The sequence below is a fragment of the Engraulis encrasicolus genome, chromosome 24 (assembly GCF_034702125.1).
Source record: "Engraulis encrasicolus isolate BLACKSEA-1 chromosome 24, IST_EnEncr_1.0, whole genome shotgun sequence".
NCBI lineage: Eukaryota > Metazoa > Chordata > Actinopteri > Clupeiformes > Engraulidae > Engraulis > Engraulis encrasicolus.
This window is the reverse complement of record NC_085880.1, coordinates 11,451,257-11,466,256: the sequence shown is the minus strand read 5'-3', so window position 1 is coordinate 11,466,256 and position 15,000 is coordinate 11,451,257. Positions and strand designations below refer to the sequence as shown.

General features: G+C 44.1%; 1 protein-coding gene across 2 annotated transcripts in view; it reads left to right on the top strand.

Moving 5' to 3' along the window:
- The window catches only part of akt3a (v-akt murine thymoma viral oncogene homolog 3a), a 220,154-nt gene that overhangs the window by 10,277 nt on the left and 194,877 nt on the right, over positions 1–15,000 (top strand). For both annotated transcript variants that reach the window (XM_063190875.1, XM_063190874.1), the window contains exon 2: positions 14,177–15,000. This exon is cut by the window's right edge and continues 117 nt beyond it. The gene's annotated coding sequence lies outside the window, so the exon portion shown is untranslated. The remainder of the gene's footprint in view (positions 1–14,176) is intronic.

The window sequence follows — 15,000 nt, the reverse complement described above, 5'->3', positions numbered from 1 at the left end:
GTTTGAAAGGTAGCTCTGGAACCATTTTACAGGCACTTGCATTAAAACCAATACCAGGCAGAATTTGTAGAAGCAGAGAATGGTCCACGGTGTCAAATGCTTTGGATAAGTCCACAAAGATAGCAGCACAATGTTTTTTTCTTGTCAAGAGAAGTGATAATATCATCCATTACTTTAGTAGCAGCAGTAACTGTACTATGTTTAGGCCTAAAGCCTGATTGGAGAGGGCTCAAAATATTATTGGTATTTAGAAATTCTTTGAGCTGATCATTTACCAACTTCTCTAGTATTTTTGAGAGACACGGTAGCTTGGATATTGGTCGATAGTTTGTTAGGGTCAGTCTTATCACCCCCCTTGTGCAACGGGGTAATGTGTGCAAATTTCCATAGTGTAGGGACAACTCCAGTGGAAATAGAAAAATTGAAAATGTGCAATAATGGCTCTGCTATTATATATGCCGCAGTGCGAAGAAAAAGGGGATCTAGCTGGTCTTCTCCCAGTGGATTTTGCGACTATCAATTGCTAATAAAGCAGATAGCACTGTATGCTTAGACACAGGATGAAGCCTGAATTCCAGATCATCGTCTCTGACATTGTCTCTGATACGCATATCATGTCCAGCCCTAGGCATAAAGGAATGATTATTGCTATTGTCAAAACTTTGACTGGCTAAAGAAAAATGTTTGTTAAGAGCACTGCAAATGTCTGATTTGTCTTGTAGTAGACAATCATCAAACTTAATTGAAGAAGGCATAGGTGTACACAGATTTATTGTTTTTGTAATTTACAGCCTTCCAGAATTTTGCAGGATCTGAGTACGAACTAGAGACAAGGTTAAAGTAATAGTCAGATTTAGCCTTTCTTACAGATAATGTACATCTGTTTCCTGATTTTCCTGAAACTTGTCCAGTCGGAGGCATCCTTGCTCCTCCTTGCTAATGACCAAGCCTTATTTCTTGACTGAAAAAGAGAGAGAGTTCAGGGGTGAACCATGGGTTTGTTCTACTTTTTACTCTTATCTTTTTAAAAGGTGCATGTTTGTCAACAATGCAAATAAATGAGTTTGAGAAAAACTGTAGAGCCAAGTCAGCATCAGGAATTTCAGTTGTTAGATGAATGTCACTTTCATAGAGATCATTTTAAAAAAGCTTGCTCATTAAAATGTTTCATAGTTTCTTTTAACCAAAATGTGAGGCAGTGCTTTGGTTAGAGTGCTGCTGTGCCTAATACAGGCAATGGGACAGTGGTCGCTGACCCCTAAATCAAAAACACCACTTGCGCTAATTTTGTTCATCTTATTTGTAAAAAGTAGATCAATAAGAGATGATTTGCTAAGGTTCTTAGAGTTTGGTCTTGTTGGATCATTAATAAGTTGATCCAAAAATAGACTCTAGAAAACATCTCTAAGATGTTTGGAGGCATCAGTTAGCCAGTCAATATTAAAATCCCCAAGAACTAGAACTTCTGAGTCAGTGAATCTAGATATCAATTCTGCCAGCTGATCTATGGATTTAGAATCAGCTGACGGGGGTCTATAGATCCCAACTATTATGAAGGAGTTGTTATTGGTGCCATAATGAACCTTGAGTGCAATAAATTCAAAGGATTTAGGTTCACTTAAGGAATACAGAAATGTGACAGAAAAATGTGACTTCACGTAAATAGCCACACCCCCACCCCTCCCAACCCTGTCAATTCTAAATAAATTGGTAGCCTGAAAGGTTGACTTCAGAGTCATCAATTTCACTCTTCAGCCAAGTTTTCTGATAAAACCAAGATATCAGTGTTAGTTTGAGCAATTAAAATATTTAGGTGGTCCATTTTATCTCTCGTTGCAATATACTTCTGATATTGAGGTGATTAACCCAATGCCTTTTCTGTCCTTAAAAACACATGGATTGTCCAAGCGAACAACGTCAGGGGTAGACTCCAATGGACATGTAGCATTCATGACTTCAGGGCTTAGTCCATTATTGAGAGGGATATCAGGAGAAGAAATAGGAAGGACAGTCTCTGGCAGGGAGATATCATTGCAGATGGGCAGGCTTTGACATTTCCGAGGAGCCATCTGCTGGCCAGAGGAGGTATTTGAATGGGAGGGTGAGCAAGCAGCAGCAGAACGAAGTGATCTGACATTAAGAAGGGCCATCTGTAGGTGATGAGAGGGGCTACTTATTGCCTGTGTAGTTTGATCCCCAAGTGATACAGCAGGAGAGGGAGAGCTGCAATTATCAGCAGGACCCATAGTAGAGCTGGGTGTGTTTGTGAACTGGATTGGGTCATGCTGTGTTGAATGTCAAGGTGTGCTGAAAGCAATGAACTGAATAAAGTTGGTGGTTAGCTCTAGTAGGCCCAGTTTGTTTGGATGCACCCCATCAGATCTATATAAAAATGATTTGGTCCAGAATATATCAAAATTAGCAATAAAATCATGACCAGCTAGATTGCAGAATTGTTTCAGCCAGGTATGGAGACTATGCAATCTGCTGAAACGCTCTGAATTACTGGAGCTAAGTGGGATAGGGCCTGACATTATGCAGCGTTTCCCGAGGCTTTCAACAGTGAGACATAACGTCTCCAGCTCATTCTGTAGCTTCACAGAGTTCCGGGCCATGACGTCATTTGTCCCCACGTGAGCAATGACAGTGTTTACGGAAGAATGTCTGTTCAATAGGGACGGAATGAGATGAGAGATGTCAACAACCCTTCCTCCCGGGATACAGTACGTGATAGCACTAGGAATAATCAGATCTCTGACAATCGAATCACCAACAATGAGAATTTCAGGAGGGCATTGAACATCGCGGTTAAAGTGTATAGAGGTGCGAGGAGGAAGTTGTAGACCATCTGGACGCTGAGGGACGCTGTCAGCCGTGGACAACGCCGGTGGTGTTTGACACGGGCTACACAAGCTAACGACACCAGCATCATTAGCCAACAGAGGCATCGCAGTAGCCCGATGGCTTGACAAGCTATCCGCTGTTGGAGATGTAGAGGCCATGCAATCTGCTGCGGCCATCGTTGGAGAAGAGATTCTGAGCCGCTTATCAGAAACGCGCTCTGGACTCGAGCCGTCGCTGTCTGCAGACCTGTTGCGCTTGGAGGTAACTTTGCGAGCTACATGTTGACGCGGTGATGGATGGCCTGGCCTGAGCCGCTTATCAGAAACGCGCTCTGGACTCGAGCCGTCGCTGTCTGCGGACCTGTTGCGCTTGGAGGTAGCTTTGCGAGCTACATGTTGGCGCGGTGATGGATGGCCTGGCTGGATAGCAGGCGAGGGGCAAGATTCGCTGCCCTGTTCATCCGGACATCCAGATCCACTCCGACGTGGGGCAGGCGACGTAGGGAGATCAGCAAGAGGAGCAAAGGCGTTGTGGAGCACTAGATCCGAAACAGCCCCAGTCCGACACGCCGCGACAGGAGGAGGGCGGCGGCGAGACTTGCCAGCAGCTACCGTAGACCAGGCAGAGCTACCCGGGGCGGGGGTCATGGAGACATCCGTGGAAGGCCCAGGTAGTGGCGGATAATCAAGCGAGGTAAGCCGTGCACCAAGATCTGCTTGTTGTTGTAGAACGACTGAGATAAGTTTCTCAATCGAAGCCAAGTCCATTTTTATTTCAGTCCAGACAAGGCCTGTAGACATTGGGCTAGCGTTTTGCCGAACCTCAACAGCCTCAGTGGCCGCCATCGCTACTTTGTCTTGCGTCCTCCTAAGCGTGCTCACCTGGGAGACCTGTGTCTTGTCCCCGTCGGTGACGGCCTCGCCCTGGTACTCCAGCACGCAGGAGTCGATGAAGCGCTCCAGTTCCTCGATCTCCTGCGAGCGCGTGCTGCCCGCAGCGCACATGCTCACTCAATTCAGACAGAAGTACATGAGGTGCAGACAGACAGACAAGCCGACAGGCAGGAAGACCGATAGAAAGATAATGTTGAAGCCATGTAATGTTGGAGGTAGAGACTTTGAGAGAGAGAGAGAGAAACAGAGAGAGAGAGAGAGAGAGAGAGAGAGAGAAAGAGAGAGAGAGAGAAACAAAGAAAGAGACACAGTCAGAGAGATATAAAGAGAGAGGGTGAGAGACAGAGACTGAGAGAGAGATACAGAAAGAAATAGATAGTGAGAAAGAGCGAGAGAGAGAGAGATTTAGATTGAGCATGCAAGAGATAAAGTAATCTCAGTCAAACGTCATTAATCAAAGTCGAATGACTTGCGGTGGCGTTAAGTTGGATGTTTTGCATGTTTACGATGTAAGGATCTGTACCATAAACATGCAAATGCCGTTGCGTTGCTGCGTCTGCTGCCGCCACAAGCCCAGTTATGGGAGTCTGCGGTGCTGAGCTGTTTGCAGAGCGCAACTGTCGGATTATCCCCAAGGTATATGTGTTTAATTTCAGCACGAGATAGATGGAATAGACAGGAGAAGTCAGATAAACAGAGAGAGAGAGAGAGAGAGAGAGAGAGAGAGAGAGAGAGAGAGAGAGAGAGAGAGAGAGAGAGAGAGAGGACACAACACACAACAGAACACCATCATCCACTGCCTCAGTCTCCAAGGTATCTGCAGTTTCTGTGTGTGTGTGTGTGTGTGTGTGTGTGTGTGTGTGTGTGTGTGTGTGTGTGTGTGTGTGTGTGTGTGTGTGTGTGTGTGTGTGTGTGTGTGTGTGTGTGTGTGTGTGCACAGAATTACAAACAATCACAATCGATCTCTCAGTTACAAACACTTGCACTTCCACATAAAGTGACAAACTTTCAGAACACACTGCACAGTCTTCAGTGCGTTTTAGCCGCATCCCCAGAAGCAGCAGCTGACTAGCAAAGACAAAGACTGAGCAGAGGTAATGCACACAATACAAAACTAGAGCAGTTTAGTGTAGACACTGTATGCCAGGGGTGCTCAACTGGCGGACCCAGGTCCGGATGCGGACCCAAACGCAATGTCATCCGGACCAAGACAAAATCCATCTGTATTTAATATGTATAAATTATACATGAGATTTCGCTGCCATGCGATCTATAGGTGTATTTCTGCGAAGCCAGTCTTATGACAAATAAAAGTATCATCACTATGACAACTCAGTGAGTGAGCAAGAGGCCAGTGCGGCCAGCGAGTGAGGCTATTTTCTGCATCGGTCCTTAGCGACTTTTTTGGACCTTGGAAACATACGAAATTTGGCGAGTGGACCTTTTCAGTTTCTAGTTGAGCACCCCTGCTGTATGCTAAACTATAACGAAAATACATCATACTAAATCATAATATTTGATGCGCACCACAGTGAACTTCGGCAGAAGTGTGTGAGGTTAAAACAGGTTGAATAAATCGGTGAGCAGCAACAGTCTGCAGATTTTCTCCTTTTTCTGAACTTTAAATGTACCCTGTTAAACAAATACGTTACTGCATGTGCCATTCCCCCCAGCTATCAGTTGACAGTAGAAGTACATTTTGTTTCACACAGATATAAGCAGCTATTGTTTAGAGACACAACAAAGACAAGTGTATTGACTGTTACAGAAGCCACGTTATTTGTCGAACTTTCACAGAGTTGATCAGTTGTGTCATCCACGACCATATCTGATGCATACATCTTGCATGCATTGCTGAAAGTGGAACTAACATCAGCTGAAAACAGTGTTAAAAGTGGAAGTAGCTGAAGTGGACTCCATTTTTTTAAGTTATATAATGTGTGAGGCATTTCACAACACAATTTGTAGTTCAAAAGAAAGATGTTTGACCACACACTCGTTTTAATATGTTTATTTATTTATCATAGGGAGGCGAAATGCTTTGTTTTGTATTGTCATTTTATTCTTCACTGCTCTGACAAGTTCGATAAAGAGAAGGGGAATCCTTTACACATTGGACCTTGAAGTTACTACATCATGTATGCAGTATTGCACATTCATACGTGATACATTTCACAGCGTTGAATCTTATAAATCTTATTAAGTGTGCAGTCTGTCTCGGACTGGCCTCTTAATCCGTGTGCATGTGCTGACAGGGAGACATTTCACAGAGAGCCTTCATAAGTGACTGTAAGCCGCAGAGCCTTCACAAGTTATGAATGAAGCTGTTTGCTGGGCACAGTCTGCAGACAGAGCGCCATGATGCATTCCTCTTTTTACGAGCAGGGTGCTGAAAGCTGAACCTGTGTTGCTTTTACGGTCCGTGTGTTTGTGTGTGCCGGACATCCTAACGCAAATAAAATACCAGTGTTAATATAACTCTTAAAGATTTTAAAATAAACTCTGTTTCGGAAAACATAATAACAATTTTGTTTGTAGTCTGTGTAATGTATTCAGAGTTAATTCAGATTTAACTCAATCTTTTGTAAGTACAAACCCCAACTCCGGTGAAGTTGGGACGTTTGGTAAACAGTGAATAAAATCAAAATGCTATCATTTTCAAAACATTCAATCTATTCATTAGATGGAGAATAGTGAAAAGACAACATATTAAGTGTTAAACCGAGAAAAAATATTGTTTTGGGGGACATATGTACTCATTTCTAATTTGATAAATCCAACACGTCTCAAATAAGTTGGGACGGGGATCAGTGAAATTTAGTAAACATCCAAATAAGATAAAACAACAAAGAAGAACATTTCAAAATGAATTGTACTGACGGACAATATACTGTAGGTGTCCAGGTATAAGATCATCACAGAGAGGCTGAGTCACTCAGAATTAAAGATGCAAAGGGAATAATTACCATAGTTATTACATACATTTTTGAATTCCCTTTGATTTACCACGATTGAGTGTATATAAGACATATTTTTGTAACTAAAATCATTGTATAGGTTCATGACATCATGAAATATATATTGGCTGTAGTCTCACTCTAGCACTCTAGGAATTAGAGCTATTGAAAATTGACCATATTAAGAATGCTTAATGCGTGCAAATGATACAGGGGTGTAACATTCTCCTAAGCACCTGAGCTCACTTGAAATAGACCCAGAAGACATGGGAAACTGTCCTTTGCTTACAGAAGTCAGCAGAAGTTGTAGAAGTCCATTCTTTTTGACAATAATAGAGCATTGCACATCCTGTGCTACAGTGAAAATGGACCATCCAACTTGTGTTAGTGCTAACTTCAAAAGTCAGCCTCCATGATGGCATGCGGGTGCAGTAGTGCATTGGTTAAGATGTTCTCACTCATCTGTAGAGTTAAATACAGTGCTGAATGGTATAAATGGGTTTTAAACAGCATGAAAAGCCACTCATGCATTATATTTTGAAGGGAGATCTTCGATTACTGCCACATAGTAAGGTCAAATTGCATTTTCTACTATGTTTTAACAGTTTGGCTCCATCATAAGGACCAGCAGGTGATAAAATGGTGGGCTTTTGGTCAAGACCTGTCACACTGTAAGCACTACAGAAAGGATAACATTGCAAAACATGACAAGGAATACACCCACCATTTAAGCTGGTGAAATCATGTCCAAGATAGGAATTAATACTGTTATTTATATAAAATCATCTCATCGGTTAATGTATTTATCTGTTAAGTGTTGTCTTTTGTTTTGTTTTTAGTCTTCCTCGACATTTGCTGCCATTTATTGTCCCCGTCCCAACTCTTTTGAGACGTGTTGGATTTATCAAATTAGAAATGAGTACATATGTCCCCCAAAACAATATTTTTTCTCGGTTTTAACACTTAATATGTTGTCTTTTCACTATTCTCCATCTAATGAATAGATTGAATGTTTTGAAAATGATAGCATTTTGATTTTATTCACTGTTTACCAAACGTCCCAACTTCACCGGAGTTGGGGTTTGTATGAAGAGCTGTACAGTTGAAATATCACTGGAGGATGTTACACTACACTGGCTTTTTGACTCCATGTTAGAGTATATTGATTCTTCACAGTGTTGTAAATACTTTATATGGATTATAAACAGAACAGTTACCGTATTTAAGAAGCATTGACACCACACTTTTTTACAGTGTACCTGTGATCCTGCTTGATCACTCCGTAGTTGACAGTGGCGATTACAGCCTTCAACATATTGCAATGCTGGTAATGATTTATTGGTTTCATAGATTCAATAAAGAATAAAATACTGTATGAGACAGTATGTGCAATGTTTAGGTATTAAATCTTGCTCATGCAGTTATAAAATCGTATGTTAATGGCCTCCATGTAGGCGTCAATGAGTGGATATGTGTTAAAATTTGGTCAAAACTTTTATTCGGAGTCATGGTAGACAACTTTTAGAAATTTTTAGGGAAAGAGAGATGCTGTGAATCGCTGTACGTGATTGGCTCCAAATGCTTAATCAGTTATCTGTGTTGTAATGTGTCTGTGAAAAGATACTTCTAAATAGGGCTGCACAATATATCGAAAATGTATTGACATCATAATATCAAGAGTGCCGATATGTGTATCGTGAAAATGACCTAATTATCGCAAACAAGTAAAACTTAATCTGTGTACTCCAATCACTTGCTGAATGTTAACAAATATGCAAGAAGCCCGCCATGACCAAAGCCACGCCCCTCACACAGACTGACAAATTAGTGACAAGAAAAACACTCGGCTATATTTCTAAATATTGTTTAAATATCGTTATCGAGGTATTGCATGCTGTTATCGAGTATCACATTTTTTTTCTGATATCGTGCAGCCCTACTTCTAAATATGTTTGCGATTATGCTGCCTCAAATCGTATTTGACATGGAGTTAGGCCTCTCAGAATTCTTGGAAGGCTTCCTTTTGTGGTTCTCATTCACATGTAGCATGTCATCATACCCACCTCTTAGGGGCTTTCAGTTTAGTGTGCCTTCATTTCTCAGTAAGATAACTGGGCTATTAGCCTCTTACCCTCTGTGTGTGTTGTATGTTTGTCTACTCTGAATGAATTATCCTTGAGATGCGATCACAAAGTGTTAATTGTGAGGAGAACTAGCGTCATAAAAGTGTGTCACATTTGTCGATGATGCACTGCGTGTGCGTTAGAGGCACAGATCTTGTGCCATAGGCACTGTGAGCGTGTGAGAAAGGACATATTTTTTTACATGCGGAGAAGAAAGTGGTTATTCATAGGAAGGTCTCTGTGGTTAAGAGCGTGTGTGTGTGTGTGTGTGTGTGTGTGTGTGTGTGTGTGTGTGTGTGTGTGTGTGTGTGTGTGTGTGTGTGTGTGTGTGTGTGTGTGTGTGTGTGTGTGTGTGTATCCGATTCAAGATGTGGTGCTAACGTGTTTCCCAGAGCGCTGTCTGTTCCCTGGCATTCGCACACGTCAAGAGTAGCCTTGACGCTCATCTTTGTCTCTTTGCCTTTCTTTCTTCTCTCTCTCTATCTCGCTTTCTCTGTTCTATGTGGTCTCCTTTCACTCAGCCTCGGTTGTTGAATAGAACTCAGCACACGACACGTCTCATCCTTGATGTCATACACAGTGCGTCTGACTCCTGAGTGCGTCGTTAAAACAGTAACCCTTCCCGATCACACAGCAGCTGAACTGTGAGTCACTGGCACAACGCGGCGCTTCACCGCAGACTCTGACCTCTTGTTCGTGCGGTAGCCGAGAGTCAGTTTTCCCCAATAACACTCACTTAAATGGTGAGATTGAGATGGAGGTGGAGACGGAGATGGAGATTGGTTTCGCAATCCAGAAAGGGAGACGCGATGGCCATAGTATCCTGTTACTCTGGCTAATTATACAATCCAGAGTGGCTGCTCAATATTTGCATTAACCTTATTACGGGCGCATCCTGCTCCCATTAAAAGATTAAGGGACCTCTCGTCTCCTACTGTACGCTAGGCTTCTCAGGTCAGGTCTTCCTTCGTGCGGTAGGCGCCAAGCATTTAGGCTGCTGGCTGCCCTCAGGGGCCATGTTAACAGATTAAGGTTGTTCCTAAATCCAGAGGGGACAGGGAAGAGCTTACTGTAAGGCGTGATGCCTTAGCGTACACTCTGTACTGTCAGGATGTCCTGGGCACTTTCATATGCACATAGAGTGCTAGAGGCTGTGTTGGCTTGCCTTGGACGGTGTCAATAAGTGCCCTTGCTCAAGTTCTTAGTGTAGCCTCTTTGTAGTACAGGTGGGCCCATTCACTCTTTGCTGTAAAGACACAGCAATGCCATAATGAAATTAGATCCTTAAAGGTGCACTGTGTAGGACGGTGGCGTAGGTATTGCAACTATGCTGCTCATTGTGACTGTGCTGCCCATTGCCAAATTTGATCTTTTCATGGATATTGTGTAAATAATAAACTAATGTTTTCTAGTTTGACCAAAGTTTTGCAGCTAAAAGTGTCTATTTATGGAAGTTCGAAATTGCAGACATGGAGAAGATCCACCTTTTCATGTATGAAAAGAGCAATTGACAATTAAGTTACAACAGAGGCCCTGTGGAAAGGGGTTGAAAGTCCTAGCAGCTGGATGAAAGGTATGAATTTTGGACATTTGTGGACCCACCACCCCTTTACTGAACCTACAGTATGTGGTAGACTGACCTTTTTGTGAGATTCTCTAAGAAAAAAGACACAAATATAACATATTTAATCTTTCTAGGATATGTTGTGTCCTCAAGCAACCCGACCGAACAATTCCACACAAGCCCCCCGACACACATTTAAAATACTGGATGGAACACGCAATACAACACAACCAGACAGGGAGCCAGAGAGGCCATCTGAGGACTCCTATGGAACGGAGCAGAGCAGAGCAGAGCAGATCGGGGCAATGGCGCAGAGCATGTACACCACACGTCATGGTTGTGGTCTGTTAAGCGTCATATGCGGGTTCAGTTGAGGGTTTGCCCCCCAGCAGCAAAAACCTCTGATTTTTTTAACAGCACCCTCCTCTTCTGTTGCCGGCTCATGTGGGTGACCTTATGATGCCAAGAATGTTTTTTTTTCCTGCAAGTTCAGGGTGGGTAGAAAATGTAGGTCATATTTTAAATGCTTATATCTTGGAGGTTACCTCATGTGTCCCTTTTCCATATTAAAACCTTCTATGGCTTTGTGTTTTGGGCCTGTGTCTGACTGTGAATGCTCATGAGGATTATGGAAAAAATGATCATGGTTATTTGGATCAATATTATCATGATTATTAATCACAATTGACAAATTATTCAACAACACTAAACAAGGGAATTTGCTGAATGTTATGTGACTATCCTATTCCCAGATCATCATGTCTTGTAGATGTGACATGTGGGAAGTTCTGTGTTAGGCTGTGTATTGTATGTATGGTTCCTACTGAACCAGTGTGACCAGGAGCTCTTGCGTTAAAAGCTCACAGGAGAGCAAACCTGGTCAATAGGTCAGTCAGCCCGTCGATTGCGACACCATTTAGCGGCTTAACGGAGTTCAGTGGGAACTCCCTAATGGCTGTTTAGAGGCGGTTGTATGTGTTCGCCTGAAGAAGGACGGGGGCAAAGCAGTGGACATTCAGAGAGGTAGGGTAATAACTCGGCATGATACGGCATGATACTATGCCCCCCCCCCAACCCTTACGGTAATGATACACAGGGCAACTTTTTAAGCAATGTTGCCAGGCAACATTACGATTGACTACTCATCATTTTCTTATGGAATGGTTGAAAAAAGTTGCCTGCTGCTAACCTCCTAATGAAAAGTTCTCCCAAGTTATCATAAGTTCTCCTGATAAAATGCTATATGTTTAATTTAACAGTCTAAACAACATCTTACGCTATTGTTGCCCAGACAGATTGCTCAAAAAGTTGCAAATTGTATCATCACCTTTACCGGGCGAATACACCAGCCGCGACATGAGCGAGGCGAGAGACGGAAGTAATTGACTTTATATTGACGAGAGCGACAGTTTGTTGTTGAACTCCTAGGAATGTTATGTTAATGAGCTATGACGTGGTTCGGCGACAAGCCGCCACAGCCAATGACTGTGTAGAGGTCAGTAACCACAGCCAATGGGAATGTTGGAATGCTTGCGTTCTGCTTTCAACAGACATACTCTAGTCGCTTCAATTGCTCTTGCTGAACAGAAGCGATTCTCTGTCGATTCAATCGCGTCGCGGCTGGTCTATTCGCCCAGTTAGATGGGTGACATCGACAGACGGGTTAGGTGGTGAGAATCGATGGGGATGATGTGAGGGTTAGATGTATGTGGTGAGTCTTAAGAGAGAGAAAGCCCTCAGTGAGTACGCTTGCCCAGAAACCCTCTGGTGTTTGTCATTTCACATGCAGACTAGTGTTTCCCATGCATAGACCACACAATGCTACAATGCTACTTGGTCTATGGGGAAACACTGTACACTGATATTGGGGGCAATATTATTTACCAGGGCATCATTATTCACGCAGGGTGCTAAGGGTCATTGGACTGGTAAGAAACATGGTATGTAAGACAACGTGTGTGTGATGTATGTAGGATAAAAGTCTTGCAATGTTTTTGGGCGAAAAGTCTTGCCATGTTTTACGGCAAAAAAGTCTTGCCATATTCTGGTTGTGACTCTGCATTTCGAAAAAGGGGGGATTTTAGTTATAACCTCATATACCTGGATTAACAGTTTTTGTTTTTTATTTTGCACTAACCAGAAACAGTTGGTTTGATAAATGACTGGAACACAGAGAGCTTGTGCTTTCTGCTGCCAGGTTTTTCCTCTTCTAGTGAGCAGGGCTCCTCAGCACAGTTTAGCAAAGCCTAGCCTTGCTTTCTTAACCCAGTAAGACACAACCCCCTGTTATAAATTAGCTGATAGCATGGCAATGACCAGGTCATAATCATTATATATATACTATACATTACTATATTACTAAAGGCCCTGTATACTGTCATAGTGGTGTAGAACTATGGTAGCAAAGCTTTTTCAGTGTTCCACGTAAGGGGCTACAACCACTGTTGAAATTTTACATGACAAGACAAGAAGAGCCTTGTAAAGCCCCACAGCACACAGGGCTAAAGACTTCTTATGTAGAGACAAGTCTTATGTAGAGACAAGAGTTAGAAAGTTAGAAAGCCGGTGCATGTATAATGTATGTACCAATACGTACTCAGGAGAGGAAGGTGTTAAGTGCACAGTGTAATGACAGAGGCACAGGAGAGGGGTACAACTTGGGGAGCATAGGGGGTCTGGAGAGGCACAGGAGAGGGGTGAAGAAGGGTGGTGCAGGAGGTCTGGAGGGGTTTAGGAGAGGGGTACAACAGGGGGAGCAAGGGACCTGGTGTGGTGCAAGAGAGGGGTGTAACAGAGGGGTGGTGCAGGGGGTCTGGAGACATACTGGAGAGGCTTGCTGGGCTGGCAGCCTTGTCTCTGTTCCGCGCCTCTGACCAATAAGTGTATTGTTTGATCCTGTGTGTGTGTGCGTGTGCTCGCGCACGCGCGCGCCCGTGTGTGTGTGTGTGTGTGTGTGTGTGTGTGTGTGTGTGTGTGTACGAGAGAGAGAGAGAGAGAGAGAGAGAGAGAGAGAGAGAGAGAGAGAGAGAGAGAGAGAGAGAGAGAGAGAGAGAGAGAGAGAGAGCATTAGGTCTCAGCAGCCCTACGTCCTGGACTAAATCTTTGGATAATAATCCCAAGTCCACCTTCATGATGCTTCCATGCTTTAGATATAACAATGATGTGGCAGGGAATGACATTTTCCAAATCATTTCAAAGGGATTTACAACAAACACTTAATCAAACCTCAATAATCATGAACAACTGAACAGCTGGAAAGCCCCTTTCGTCATGTGTAGCTGACCATATGAAGCAGTTCCCATGCCACAGTCACGTAGGCCTATGTCTAAAAAAATGGATCTCGGGCTATAGGACACTGTAGTGGGCAGTCATGGGTGAGCGGTTGAGTGTCAGACTTGTAGCCCAAAGGTTGCTGGCACCAGGTTGGTGGGGGGAATAATTAACCAGTGCTCTGCCCCATCCTCCTCCATGACTGAGGTACCCTGAGCACGGTACCATCCCGCCACACTGTTACCTTGGGGCGCTATCCGAGGCTGCCCCCTTGCATGGGTGAGGCATAAATGCAGTTTCCTTGTGTGCAGTGTGCACTTGTGTGCTGTGGAGTTTCTGTGTCACAATGACATTGAGAGTTGGGGTTTCCCAGGTGGGCTTTCACTTTCATTTGAGGTGAGGGGAGAGGGGGTGAAAGAAGGATAGATACAAACCATGGAGTGAAAATTAATACACTCCCTGATATTTTTTTCCCTTTCCCTTTTCTTTTTCGCTTCTTTTTCTCTTTCTTCAACATCCGCCCAGGCTGAGTCACCAGCGAAGAGTGGGAAGGTCTGCTGAACAGAAAAGAAGGAGAGAAGACGGAGAGAGAGAGAGAGAGAGAGAGCACGCTCAACGGAGAGAGCAAGAGAACAACGTAAAAGGAAAGACAGAGAGAGCAACAGAGAGAGAGCGAGAGACAGAGAGCAACGGAGAGTGAAGAAACCAGAGGGGAGGGAGGAAGAGTGAAAAAGTGAGCCGGCTTGAGAGACTGAGAAAGAGAGAGAGACTGAGAGAAACAGGGAGAGAGGAAGAGAGGAAGAACGAGGAAGAAGAGGGAGATTGTGGAAGCCAAACAGAGGGAGACGACCACAAGAGCAGAGGAGAGGAGAGGAGACGGAACGCCACCCCCTAAACCCAGCTGAGCCTCAACCGACCCAGAGAGAGAGAGGAAGAGAAACGACAAGAAGAGAGAAACAAACGGCAAGAAGAGAGAGACACAGAGAGAGAGAGAGAGAGAGAGCCAGCAGGGGAGGGAGGGGAGCCCACGCTCTCTACTCTACACGCCGCCGAGGCTGGGAGGTCTAACCGACCCCCTCTCCTCCTCCTCCTCCTCCTCCTCCTCCTCCTCCTTCTCTTCCTTCTCTCCCCCTCTCCTCTCCTCTCCTCCTCACATCCTCTCCTCCTCCCCACACTCTCCTTCACCGCTGCCTGACTGCCTGCCCCCTCAACTCCCTCCTTCGCTCTCTCCCTCTCTCTCTCTCTCTTGCTCTCGTTCTCCCGCTCCCTCCCGCACTCTCCCTCTCTCCCTCTCTCCCTCCCTCCCTCCCTCCGCTCGGTGTGTGTGAGAGTGTGTGAGCCGGGGAGAG